Here is a 14,505-nt window from a genome sequence, read left to right on the forward strand (position 1 = left end):
TATTTTTGGATATTTTATTCACAGTATAATCTCTCTCAAAAAACCTTTTAGGGTTATGATAATCAAAACAGTCCTCAGGTAGGTCAAGCTTTGATCTCTGCAAACAAACTATAACTTAAATGAAATTCAGTTTTTTCCCGCTAATAAAAAGATTTTATCTTTCGCTAGCTCCACGCTGGACAGCTGATTTATAGCAGAAAATCAAGTTGTAATTCTAACTAAAAGCGACAACGACTCTGGTTTTTCATGTTTAATGCTGTAAAACTGCTTGATTTAAGGCTATCTATTGCATAAAGTACTATATAAATAATCTTGATGGGACTAGACTTTACTAGAGGACTGAGCTTGTGCATTCTTAACTGCTGCTTTCACACCGCTGTCAGTGTTTGTTGTTTATTTTGTTATTGAGAGGAAAGCACGCAGCATATTACATATTCATCTAAACACCACTTAGCAGCTTCAGGTTCGGCTGCGTTTGCTTTGAAGCGTTGTGTCGTCTTCTCTTGAATTGCATCCAGGAGGGCTGAATTACAGTCTTGCATTACAGCGCCACACTGGTCAAACCGCATTATTGAAGGCTCTTACATTAGGTCATAAGAGATCAAGTGACATTTGTGGACAATTTTTTTTTGTCGATTATGTCGACTAGTCATTTCAGCCCTAGTGAGCATAATGGATTTCTTTCAAAATCATGAAAAAATCTTAATTATTTTAAATATATGTGAATGTGTATGGATGGATTCATTGCTTCAAAAATTTTCTGTAGTGATTTGTGCATTTTTCTGTCCATCCTGCTGTCAAAGGGGCTTGTGATGTTGACTTTGAACATAACCAGCTCAGAAATGCTATTTTATCTTTAAATCATCAGCTGAGGATGGCAGAAGTGCTGTGTGTCACCGTGAGGTTCTGCAGAATGGAGACCCTCTTGACCTTTGAAAAGTACAAAACGCGCTGTGGTTCCAGCCACAATTGAAGCAGTATTTCTGCCATCTCTCATTACTGTTAACAATATAAGGGTCACCTCGTCCTAAAGCCTTTGAAATTCACCACAAATCCTGTTCGGCCTTTGAGACATTTTTCGCTGTTTTTTCAGCTCAGGTCATTATGGCTTTGTTCAAGGTCATCTGCAAAGGGAAGCCGGGACATTCGGCCTCCACGGTGTCCTGATTTCCCCAGTAACCCGTAGAAGTCCATTAAAATCATTTTAAAAGACAATATTAAAGTCTTATTTAACAGGATAAAGGCCACAGTTCAATTCAAGCTCAATAAGTCGTGGCCTAATGGTTAGAGAGTCGGACTTGTAATCCAAAGGTTGTGGGTTCGAGTCTCCGGCCGGCAGGAATTGTAGGTGGGGGGAGTGAATGTCCAGCGCTCTCTCCACCCTCAATACCACGACTGAGGTGCCCTTGAGCAAGGCACCGAACCCCCAACTGCTGCAGCATAAAATGGCTGCCCACTGCTCCGGGTGTATGTTCACGGTGTGTGTGTGTTCACTGCTGTGTGTGTGCACGTTGGATGGGTTAAATGCAGAGCACGAATTCCGAGTATGGGTCACCATACTTGGCTGAATGTCACTTCACTTCACATAAGATCAGCCACAACATCTAATTGAAAGTACTGCATCAAAGTGATTATTGGATTCCATAGCAGCTGTAGCAATAAATAGCAAGATAAGCAGCAGATGAGTGGCTTGCTCCTTGCTTGCAGTTTCTCTGTGGAAATAGACTCATTGTTGTGCCGATGTGTATCATTCAAAGACATTGCAATATTTTAATGAACACAATGAATAGACATCACAAGATGTGACTTTAGATGTCAGTATTTTATTTCCACATCAGTGAACATTATAAAACACTGTGCCAATGAATATGTACATAATATTATTGTACTAGCATTAATTTTTTATCTTTTAGTTGTAGTCTTATGGTTTATGGATGTTCATACTTCTATTTATCAAGGATGCATTAAATTAATCAAAAGTGACAGTAAAAATGTTTACATTTTAACAAACCAAAAATTATATTATTTCAAATAAATTGTTCTTTTCAAATTTTTATTTAAAAAAAAATATTGAGCAGCACAAATATTGTCAGCCTTGAAATTGATGATAATTTTTTCTTGATCAGCATTGAGCAGTATTCTATCCATAATGAATCCCACTTAAACTAAAAAGATGATGTTGTGTAAAAGTTTAAATACATGAAGGTCTACCACTGCGGTTGTTTCCTGTTGTCTTGTCTTCCGTCTGCAGGAGTGTGAGTTCTGGATGAGTCAGAGTTGCGGTGCACAGTAGTCTGTGCTCCAGACTGATGTTTTGTTATATGAAATGTAACCATTTTCCTGTCTTTCCACCCACAGCTTCTGTCTCTTTCACTGCTGGTGTTCATGTTCTCTCCTACCTGTTATTTTTCTCTCAGAGATATTGCTCTGTGATATTGCTTCACCCTGGTATCTTTCTTATTTTGTTTCTCTATTTCAGAACTGAGCTCGGAGAACGTGCGCACGTGCTTTCAGATCATCAATGCCTACATTTATCTCTCGGCTACAGATTTCTTACAGGTTGGTGGAAAAAAAGACTTCAAATAAGCAGACATTCAAAGATGGGAATGGCTGTGTGAACATGACCTTATTTGCACTTTCTCAATACATATATGCAATACAGTATATGCAATTAATTTGAATTAGCCCTTTTCCAAACTTCCCTATTTCCTCTTCTTCGGGGGGGAAGTCGTGGCCTAATGGTTAGAGACTTAAATATGATTCTGCAGTCATAGACTCACTCATGCTTTATACTATAAAAGGATGAACTTTGCACTATAAAAAATATATTTTATATCTGAGAACTAATTGTTATCGTTTAGCATGCTATTAAAATATATTTTTGAACAGATATTATTAATAATAAACATGGTCTAAACATTCTTAGATGCGTAGCATTTATCGTGTTGTAATTTGGGAACAACCCATCTAGTAATGTGTTCAAGTTTATGTCACAATAACACGTTAACTAATGCAAAACATAAACATTACTTACTTATCAGATCGATCTTCTCTACTTGATGAACTCTTGAGGAAATCCAGCCTTTACTCAGCGCGTCTTCTTCCAGAAAGTAACAGTAGCAGCGATGAACTCTTCACTGACGCTTTGTTTATGCTCCGCGCGCGCGGGTCACGTGGTTATTTGCATGTGAACGCGAGGGGGCGGGATCTCATTAAAAATGAGTTAGACGGGACAGACTGAACATCGTGTTGGTTTCATACGGATTACTTCATCACAGAATATTTGTTTTCGATATGACTTACTTACTTCATTTGAAAGTGGACACTTCAGGCTTTCTATAGAGATAACTCTCATGTCTCTGTGTTGAGTATTTGCTGAGTTACACTTCATTTTAGTGACGTATTTCTGAAAACAGATCGCGGAGACGGAGAAGACAGAGAGCGCACCCTGTTTGTTTTCTTTATTCTTCAAAAGCACAAAGTTTAGTTGTTATTATGAGTGTATACAAATAAAAGTAGAGCCCTTACAGATTCGAATGGTGTATTGCTCTTATCTGAACGATCAAAAATGGCAGAGTAATTCAAGCTAATTTCTGCCTTATCAGGAAAATCTGCCCCAAAACGCGTATTCGCGTTTGTCGGGCTCAGAGGGTTAAGCAATAAGATCTAAGAGGTTGGAACAACTTAGTGGCAGGACAATTACTACATACAGGGCTGCTTGAAAGTTTGTGAACCCCTTGCAGAATCTGTGAAAATGTAATTTTAACAAAATAAGAGAGATCATACGAAATGCATGTTATTTTTTTATTTAGTACTGTCCTGAGTAAGATATTTTACATAAAAGATGTTTACAATTAGTCCACAAGACAAAAAAAAATAGCTGAAATTATTCAAATAACCCCCTTCAAAAGTTGAAGGTTCAAAACCCTTGGTTCTTGATACTGTGTGTGGTTACCTGGATGATCCACGACTGTTTTTTGTTTTGTGACGGTTGTTCATGAGTCCCTTGTTTGTTCTGAACAGTTAAACTGAGCTCTGTTCTTCAGAAAAATCCTCCATATCCTGCAGAATCTTCAGTTTTCCAGCATCTTTTGTATATTTGAACCCCTTCCAGCAGTAACTGTATGATTTTGAGATCCATCTTTTCATACTGAGGACAATTGAGGGACTCAAACACAACTGTTAAAGGTTCATACATTCACTGATGCTCCACGATCGTGTTTCCTTCTGGAGCATCAGTGAATGTATGATTTTTCTGAAGAACAGAGCTCAGTTTAACTGTTCAGAACAAACAAGGGACTCATGAACAACCACCACAAAACAAAAAACAGTCGTGGATCATCCAGTTAACCACACACAGTATCAAGAACCAAGGGTTCCCAAACATTTAAATGGGGTTATTTTAACAATTTCAGCTTTTTTTTTTTTGTCTTGTGGAGTAAATGTAAACATCTTTTTTATGTAAAATATCTTACTCAGGACAGTACTAAATAAAAAATAACATGCATTTTGTATGATCTCTCTCATTTTGTTAAAATTATTCACATTTTCACAGATTCTGCAAGGGGTTCACAAACGTTCAAGCAGCACTGTATGAAATAAACACAGCAATAAAAAGTTTTGTATTCATGATAAATAATAATCCTTCTGCCAAGCAATGCCAGTTCATCAGCAATGTAATACTGATATATTACAAGTGAATGTTATTTTACAATGTCTTAACCAAGGACTGAAACTATTTGTCTTATAACCAGATATGATGCACAGCATGACAGAAATGATTGTGCTCTGTTATTACATGTGGTCATCTTTCTCTAGAACTATGCTGAAGCCCTTTGCAGATCTTTCTGTGAACTGCTGAGAGACATCACCACAGATGGCCAAGTCCAGGTTCTGAAGGTACGACTCGATCCTTCCCCGCAAGGCTCTTTTGTGCTCGTCTTTTTGATGATTTGTTGTGAAATTAAGTGCCCTGGCGCTGCTGCAGAATAATGACCAGAAAATGCATTCCTCAACCCTGTCGTTTTGGTTTTGAGTAGTACAAAGTCAGCTCAGCTTTTTTTTGAAACCGTTCTTGACTTTGCTTGCTTTAGCTAATGCACTCCAGATCTTAGATCTGACAGAAAGGGCGTGCTTTTTCACACTCTTTTCACACAAACAGTTGGGGCAAATTTTTACTTTGAAGAAATGATGAAAGGGCTACTTGCGGGACCCCGATATTTTAATATCTTATTTTCAGCCATTTTAATTAATTCATTTAGCAGTGTGACCAGTTGGACATTGTAGCACAGATAATTATCATACAGGGGTCATACAGCTGAAGCTTGTCTGATGTGGGCTTCAAAGCGAGGTTCTTGTCCGCACTGCAGTTCCGGTTCTCTCTGGAGGCGGGAGGACAGAGCGCTGTGGAACAGCTGCCAGGAAGCTGCCATTAGAGATAAAGCTTTTCGTTTTGGCCTCCAGCTGCTCCTTCATAGGTTAGCAGATGCTCATAGGAGACCCCAAGCCAATTTGGAGAATAAAATATGCTCTGTGCCTCCGCAGGAAGAGCTGGAGTGCTAGGAAGAGCGACGTTACCAGAGGATTTGGATATTTGTGTTAATAGTCATCACTTTAGAGCATTGTGAAAGTTTTATAATTAACTTTAGACATTTTTCTCCCTTGATCTTAAGTAGCGTGGATCGCAGGTGTGTGTGCACATGTTTACCCGCTCCACATCTTCCATTGCGCCAATAGGCAGCATCTTTCCACGAGAGTGAAGCCAACTTTAATTGGAAAAAAATGAGCCCAAGGTTATCTGAGACATACATGTATATTTCTTGACAGTTTGATAGAAAGCCTCGTTTTGTGCCTTTTGATGGTGGGAATCTGCGTGTACAAGACATCTGTTGAAAGTAAAAAGTAGGGTATGCTGGGAGAAAAATCTACAGCATTCTCGATCTGTTTAGATTGATTGTTACTGAATCCCTGTATATTATTCCTTCAGAACCAATTTTGGTGGTCCTTTTGTCCTTGCCGTGTCTTATTTGTTGTCTTGTACAAAAGAAACAATAAATAAATAAATTAAATGTACAGTCTTTACATATTAAAATCAGAGATGTTTGATCTTCTGATCAATAGTTTTGCATAATTTATTTTCCCCCATGTCGTTCCATTTTTTCCGTTAAATAAAACAAGATTTTGGGTAGAATGTCCAAGCGCCTCTTTTCCATATAATGAAAGTAGAAAGATGGTCATTTAGGGCTCAGCAAATGAGGCGGGGAAAAAACTACAAAGTTGTCAATAAGACGCGTTTGCTATTTTACAAATCTTCTGAAACCATACAAACAGAATGTGCTTTAATTTTTTTTTGTGAAAACTCCTGAAAAATTATCCTTCAGAAATCATTCTAATTTGCTGAATTGGTGCTTAAAAAACATTTCTTAGTGTTGGTGTTTTTTTTTTTCAAGGATCCTTTGACGAATAGAAGGTTCAAAAGAACCATATTTATTTGAAATTGAAATCATTTGTAACATTGTGACAAAAGACTAAGGTCTTTACTGACAATTTTATTCAGTTAACTGATTAAAATAATTGTCTTTAATAAAAAAATCTTTCTGAACTTTCTGAAAGGCAGTGTAAATTCAGTATGTTTCTCACAAAGATGCCGAATGTCTTCAGAAGACTTATATTAATAGCACATTAGTCATAAAAAAGATTTATGATACTACTTTATCCTTTTTTAAATTTTGCCAATATAAATCATCATTCACTTTCACTCTGTAGAAAAAGCAGCATGAACATTTTGCATAATATCTCATTTCGTGAACAATTTAGTATTGCAGCTTTAGAATGAATAAATAAATTAATAAATTTGTCGTGTGGTGAACTGTTCTTTTAAGGGTTAATAAGTTAACATTTTATGAGTCTCTACATATCAAACAACCTGTCAGACCTGCACTCCTCCATTTCCTACTCTATATGGGAACTGTTCTGAATGCATTAAAGCATCTGTGTAGGCAGTAAAAGTCTCAGACGTGTGGGCAGCCATTCGATTAACCTCACAGAGGATCCCCTGCCTTCTTACACCGCAGGTAGCATGTTTGGTACGTAAATCATTGGGTCCATGGGCAAGAGCTTTGTAACTCTCTAATTGACTGTTCATTTAAATCAGCAGTATCTGGCGGTGCTGCTTTCTCTTTATTGACGCTTTTAATTAACACAGAAAGAAGGGGCCATCTTCTCAGTAAAATTTGTTTGGAGAGATGTCGCTGAAGTCAAAGGCTAAAGGACAATGAGAGATGACAGACCGTTTAACTGTCTGACGGTGTACACGGATCAAGGACTTTACAGTTCATGTCCTTTTATGACAGAAATCACCTTAGTCAAGAGGAACTCATTTTAAAGCACTTCTGTTAAGAGTCCTCAAAAATCAGATAGAGATGTTGCTCACCATGTCGATAGGATTTGTTCAACTAAAAATTAAAAGTCTTGTCATCATTTATTCACCCCAATTTTTTTTTAACTCGTATGGCATCTCTGTCTGTTGAATAAAAGGAGAAAATATGTGCTGATTTTTTGGATTCTATGCAATTTCAATGAATGAGAACCAAAGCTTTCAAGCTTTGTTCCATGGAAGAAACAAAAACATAGTTTACAACAACATGAGGGTTAAAAAATGACAGAATTTTCATTTGAACTTTAAAACCTGTTAGCCTGCACCAGAGCGACCTCGCACTGAACGCTCTTTGTTTGCATGTGTCATTGTTTTCTAATAGAATAAATGAAACGGGACAAAGTTAATCTTGTCAAACTCTATATCATTCTGAGGGTCTAAGCCTCAAGCATCGACGACAGATCGCTGTTTTTCGATGGAAAGCTTATAAGGAATGAGTGGCACAAATTTGCTACATTTGTGTAAGCAGTACACATCCAAACACGCAGAGTAAAAAAGCCGTACGTACCTTTATCATTGTAATAACGAGCCACAAACGCGTCCACTGCTGAAATCCCAGTTTAGTTAGAGAGGTAAGGGTCCACAGAAAAACATCCCAGCGAGCACTTTTAGTCCAGCGAAACAATAACGTTGTAATAAGGATGAATATTCCTTTGTTTACGTTTCATTTCTTCAGAGAGTTATTGTTCGCGTCCGTTATGGAATAAATTACGCTCAAAAACAGCGTCTTGGTGGTAAAAAAACAAAACGATTTTGTAGAATACGGTCTTACAAACATAATGAGACCGTCTACGGAAAAAAAAGTCTCAGAAAAGCGGAATATAGATTATTTGAATTTGGCGCTCCCTCCTGCCGGCAGTGACGCTTCTGTGACGCACGCTGTCATCTGAGCGGGGCATAACTTAGCGATCTGCTTTATCCATAAAAAACTGTTTTTTTTTTCTTCTACATTTTTTATATGTGTGTGTGTGTATTGTGTGGGGAATGTGGCCGTGTCTGCATGATTATAATCTGTATGGACGCACATCAGCGTGTTTATTAGCGACTCTATGACGGCTATCATTGTGATTCATTGATCAGCTATTATTGATTATATGGCCCATCTGTTTGATTATAATCTGAATGGAAGCACATCAGCGTGTGTTTACTGACTCTATGACCATGTCTGGCAATATCACTTCACGTCTGGCAGTGATATTTATCATTGTAATAACGAATAACGAAGAATACTTCAGTATACATATATACAAAGCATTTTTTTCTATTTTTTTTCCTTTTTTATTACTCAAATAATTATTTTTGTATTTTTTAGTGCTCAAATAAATCTGTCTATTATTTTATAATTGAAAAACTATGCAGGAACATGTATAATGACTAAAATAGCTTGTATAATTCTGCAATCCATTTGGTGGTTATTTTTCCTCAAACAGGGGGGTGGGGGGACTATAAATAGTTTCAGAAAAAATATTGCAGGAATCTCATTTTTCATGGTATCTTCTTCAAATTTGAAATATGAACTGATGAGACACATGGCTTTCGATCCATTACTTTTCTGGATTGCTCCAGGACTTATTTCATGTATTTGTATATGAAATAAAAAAACATTCAGTGTGGAAAAATATTTTTCAAGGCACGTCAGTGTCTATAACTTTTTATCTTTTTGAGCATTATCAACTCTGGATGATAGATAGTAAAGCCCAGAGTCTCTTCTTTCCAAAGATACCTAATTTGTTTGTGTAAGCACACTTTGTCACAAACTGTTACCATTTTAATTCAGGTAGGTTATTTTCACCTGCGAGGCCCTAAATGGGGTTGAAGGTTAAAGTGTTAAAAAAAAAAAAAATGTTTTAAACTTGCATGAAACTAGGGCTGTATGTCAGGCTAGCTTGAATGATTTCACTGAGGTTTAAGAAAATGTTTTTGGCCTTCTATCCGCCCTGGCCGGGACATCCGCAGGGAAACATGTGGTAGTTAGTGATTGATTTGAAGAGCAAACTGTGCAGCTGGAGCCAGGTACATGTGGGAGCCCGTAGGGGCGTCCTTGGATGCTCACACACACTGACCACCAGCTTGCGGACTGTCAGTGGCCAGATCCTCCTCTGAGAAACATTCTTACAACTACTTACAGAACTGATGTTTTTTGTGTATTTCTATATGATGGATAGAAAAGGAATGTTCAAAATTCAAGCTGTAGTAATAATTGTAGCATACAGTTACCTCGAGAAATGGTTTTGACTCATCCCTCATTTTTTTGTAAGAAAAAATGCTGGTTACAGTAAGACATTTGCTAATAAACGTTCATTCTGTATGTTTCAGAACTCAAAACTTTCTTGTTAGTCTAAAAACAGCTTATATTGAAGCCTAAATGACAGGTTGTGGATTGTGCCACTTTATGATGTAATAGTGTGGCTAAACACTGCCTCCGCAGAAGAAGATCGCCTGCTTCTACATCACTGCCTGTTTAGCCCCGCCCACTGATTTGCGCATGTAGTGTAATTAACGAGAGCGGAAAACGCAGGTCTATTCAGAAACCAATTGGTAAACTATATTTGATTAACTTTATTCTTAACGAATTTCCAGACCACATCAGTAAGGAACTGGTCCTTTGTTCACTATATTTTACAACGGATTAGTTTACAAACAAGGCACAATTTGACGCAGGATTTTTATAAAGATTGAAACTAAAAGATATCGTCCGCTATCGCACCACACAAGTGTGAGTAACTGTTTTCATTACGTGGTCACTATTGCTTTTTCTGTTATTAACGATTGTTTGACATGTAGGCTACCGATATGTCCTCTATGAAGGATGTAGACTGCCAAACATACACAACTGTTAAGGCCCGTTCACATCAAGGATGATAACTATAAAGATATAGTTCTAAAAATAGTTCTCAATATTAAAGAATAGCAGAGTCCACACCACAGCTATAACGATAAAGGCACAGAGAAATGCTATCCTTGGAATCACTTTCAGAATTATTATTTTTTTCTAACTGATAAACAATAACAACATTGACACCCAATCAAAATCCTGTTATAACGAGCTTGAGAATTTAAAGTGGCAGACGAGCATGTGCTGAGAATAAACAGACATTATAATGCGCTGGTGTGGACACTAATTTCATTATCATTATAGTTATCGTCCTTGGCATGAATGGGCCTTTAGCCAATCATAGCAGTGGCCGTTTACTTCTGGGTACATTATCTGCCACGTCTATTCAAACAGAGCCTATAGACAGAAAATAGCCTATTACTTTAAAATTGTTTTTTTTATGTAAAAATCTTGATAACATTATAAGTGGACCTCAGAGAACAGTTAAAAAAAACAAAGGCAGTTCATGGCATCTTTTTTAAAAAAAAGTGTTTACAATAATGTGCAAAATGTTAGTCTAAGTGAATGTAAATGTAATTGTAAGTGAACCTCAAAACAGTAAAGTGTACCCAAGTATTTTTACATTTTGTTTTCCTGTTTCTTTTTACGCTTTGAAAAAGAAAGTGGCGTGATTCCCACAGCAGTTCAGGAAGGCTGTGCCAGCTCAAGCTTTCTACTCCATCATGGCTGTAATCCAGACACATTAGACGCATTCATTTATACATGTTGTTTCTAGATTATCCCTCTGTAATCACTTAAGTAAAGTACGGCTCTACGTGCCAGGCTGTTTGTGCACCAGTGGCTTGAAGAAGAAAAATGAAATCCGTAGCGCACCTTGAGGGAGCGGTTCATCCTGCATCCCGTCAAAGTGCAGCTGGAATAGGAGGGTAATGGCCTTGGGCTGCCAAGATCCCTTCTCAAGCCAATACATAGTCTGACAACAGAATTCACACAACTACAAGCTCCTCTTACCCTCTTTCAGAGCAGCAAGGCAATTTCACATCATTGAAAATTAGTTGGTTGTCCTCAAGGTCAGAAGTGTGCAACAGGGCTGGGTGATATATTCGATATATTTATGATATATTCGATTTGATGTTGCTGGTGATATAATATTAAACAGAGCTGTGAAATTCACAGTAACTTAATGTGCTTTTTATTTGCCCATTCCATTTCCCAAAGGCCATGCCAGTAGGCTTGTTCCAGGCCTTCTCCTTCTCGATTCACTGTAATGTTAATATATATTAATAGAGTCCCTGTGGTTTCATTCCTGCATAGAAAGACCACCATTGTGCCCTTGAACAAGCCATATATGACCCTGATGTTCTATTAAGATTTCTCTTTTTTTATTGCGAGTTCCCAAAGACCTCAGTAAAAAAATTGATCTGTTTTGGGATCTAATAATTATTATAGATTTTAGTACATTGATTTATTCCCATTTGAACAAATCTAATCAACAATGTAAAAGAAATGTGTGATATTTCACTAATTTTAAATTCTGCTTATAAAAAAATATGCAAGTTATGTTTGTAGATATATTAGACATTAGAAATGTTTTTACTTCATTTTTACTTCAGTGTTATAATTAACATACCGCCCAAGTGATGTGGAACCCATGTTTTTAATGTTTTTGCAGAAAACAAAACATAATCCAGTATGAAGGTTTTGATTTCATACTGTGGATAAACAGTTGAACATCTAACCGAGGAATTGAAAAATGAGTGTACAAATCGTTCACAACCATTTTGAATACTTGGAAATTTTAGGCTGTTAAACTTCCAGTTTCTACTCTTGACCACTTTAATTCTCTTTCCTTTCGTTTCTTACAGGTTGTTGAAATTGCCATAAAAGTTAGTCCTGTATTGGGCTCCCATATGTTTCAGCCTCTTCTGCCAGTTGTGTTACGGGGGATAGTCGAAGGCGAAGTGAGTGTGAACACAGTACCGTCTATTATAGTGTTCCTGTTGTACTCACCTAATTTCAGTGAAAATGTACTGCTTCCAGGTTTCATTGTTGATACATGCTTGTGTGTTTGACTACAGAGGTATCCTGTGGTTATGTCTACATATCTGGGCGTGACAGGTCGGATTCTCCTGCAGAATTCAGGCATTTTCACATCACTTCTCACTGGATGAATGCCAGGCCACCCGAAAGAGCAATGCATTATAAAACGGCTAGTTCTGATGCAAAAACACTTGTTCACTTAACTACACTGTAAAAAATATTTACAGTAACAAAGTTGTAAATAAAACAAAGATTGTTGGAATATATTTTACAAGAAAATATTTTTTCAGTCTTTCTACGGCAAAATATTGCTGTTAATTCCATGTTTTGTTTTGGTTTTTTTACTAGCTATTTACAAGTAATATAGTTTCACCAATATTTTATTTTTCAGTGTGTGTGTGTGTATACATACAAATTCTTTTTAGATTTATTATTTGTGTATTTTTCATATACAAATATAATTCAGTTTTTTATTTTATTTTAAGGCTTTAGTAATTTTGTTGTTGTTTTGTCATTTCTGTTTTTAATTATATTTCTGTATTTTTTTTTTTAGTTCAGTTTTTATTTTTAATGTACTTTATTTCAGTTAACCTTTATTTTATTGCAAATAAACAAATGTAATTAAAAAAAAAAGGGTTTAGTTCATTATAATAACCCTAATATGATACACAATAAATATTCAGTATTGCCTAATAACCAGTATGGCAATGTATTGTGCATTCCTTACAAGAATAGTAGATTAATAGAACATCATCAATAAGTTAGGGGATGGGAATTTATATTATAATAGCCGTGGCTCAATATACACTTTAATAGTTGTTATAAAAGCCAAAAATTCAATATTGGTCCATAACTAATTACTGTTATGGTTTTAAATAAAGAACTCCAGCTCATATGCCTCAGATATTGGAGGACTAAACATAATTAGATGAAAAAAATCTCCTCTTTCCCAGATACTTTCTTTATACTTCGTACTTTTATGTCAAGGTCAAGTACACTGAAGCAAGAAATTATTAACAAATAAACAAAAAATCCTCAAGCTTGGCCTAGTTTTCTTCTTCTGTGCAGCGTATCTTTAGTTTGGTTTGTGGAAGCTGATCTTACTATAATTTGGTCCCAGTGGACCAAGATGCTTTGCCGAGCCGCCCACACAGCATCATTCCCTTTCAACCCTGGGCTGCATCTCCCCACCGAATAATTGAACTCATTTGCACTATTGTAGTCTCAGCATATATCAGTATTCTCCTTAATTTCTTCAATCCCAGAAATATTTCAGTATCAGCCAAATAACTTCAAAGATGGAGGTTTTTATATATTTGCCCTGTCAGGCAGCTCGACGTACCCTAATGTTTTCCTCTTATCTTGTGAAGGGTGTATTAATCTTGTTCCCAGTGTGCCTGGCTCACCTGTGCATGGCTAAATTATAAATGAGAATTATCTGAACGAGATTGTTTATCATTGTGATCTCTGCTTTCTCAGGCAGACCAGCTCTTGGGGAGTATGATTGAGATGTGGGTGGACCGCATGGACAACATCACCCAGCCTGAGAGGAGAAAGCTCTCTGCCCTGGCGCTCATGTCGCTTTTTCCATCTGACAACAGGTTTGTCATTATATAAACACCTGCAGGATCATCCCATCACATTTGCATGCAAATGTCTGAAGCTTATATAGCAGAAGTCATCACCAAGCTGTACAAGTGATAATATTTATACAAATCATTTGAAATTCACCTCAGAGACCATACAAATAAAAAATCACTTTGTAATGATGACTCGCCGGGAGAAATGGATTGTTGGTTTTAGCCATGTCAGTAGTTTGGATGTCAGTGATATTACGAGTCATTTACATTTTCACGCCTCAAAATTCAATTTTTTTTAACTGCTGATATAATAGACCAAGCACAAATAGCAACACCTGTAGCAACATCTATTAGTAGTGGCAGCCAGTATACACAAGCAATATTAATTATAAACTTTGCCAAAATGGAGTGATCTTCCACATTTTTTTCAATGACCCTGCTTCTAGAAAAAAAAAATTCCATTTATTTTCTCTATAGGCATTTTTTTTATTAAATCCTCAAAAAACAGTGAATAATTAAGCTATGTAAAAAAAAGTTACGCTATGAACCAAACCATCTAGAGAAGAAACACATTATACACTTTGATTTGAAGCATAGGCCTAAAAGTATTTGAG

The 14,505-nt window shown here is 36.7% G+C and overlaps 1 pseudogene across 1 annotated transcript in view; it reads left to right on the plus strand.

Moving 5' to 3' along the window:
• Nucleotides 1–14,505, plus strand: part of LOC306849080 (importin-11-like) — a 259,336-nt pseudogene that overhangs the window by 152,666 nt on the left and 92,165 nt on the right. Inside the window, exons 21-25 of the transcript in view lie at nt 2,480–2,559; nt 4,819–4,899; nt 12,137–12,232; nt 12,350–12,465; nt 13,791–13,912. The product of the transcript in view is annotated as an importin-11-like (transcript). The remainder of the gene's footprint in view (nt 1–2,479; nt 2,560–4,818; nt 4,900–12,136; nt 12,233–12,349; nt 12,466–13,790; nt 13,913–14,505) is intronic.

This window comes from Barbus barbus, assembly GCF_936440315.1.
Source record: "Barbus barbus genome assembly, chromosome: 29".
Lineage (NCBI taxonomy): Eukaryota > Metazoa > Chordata > Actinopteri > Cypriniformes > Cyprinidae > Barbus > Barbus barbus.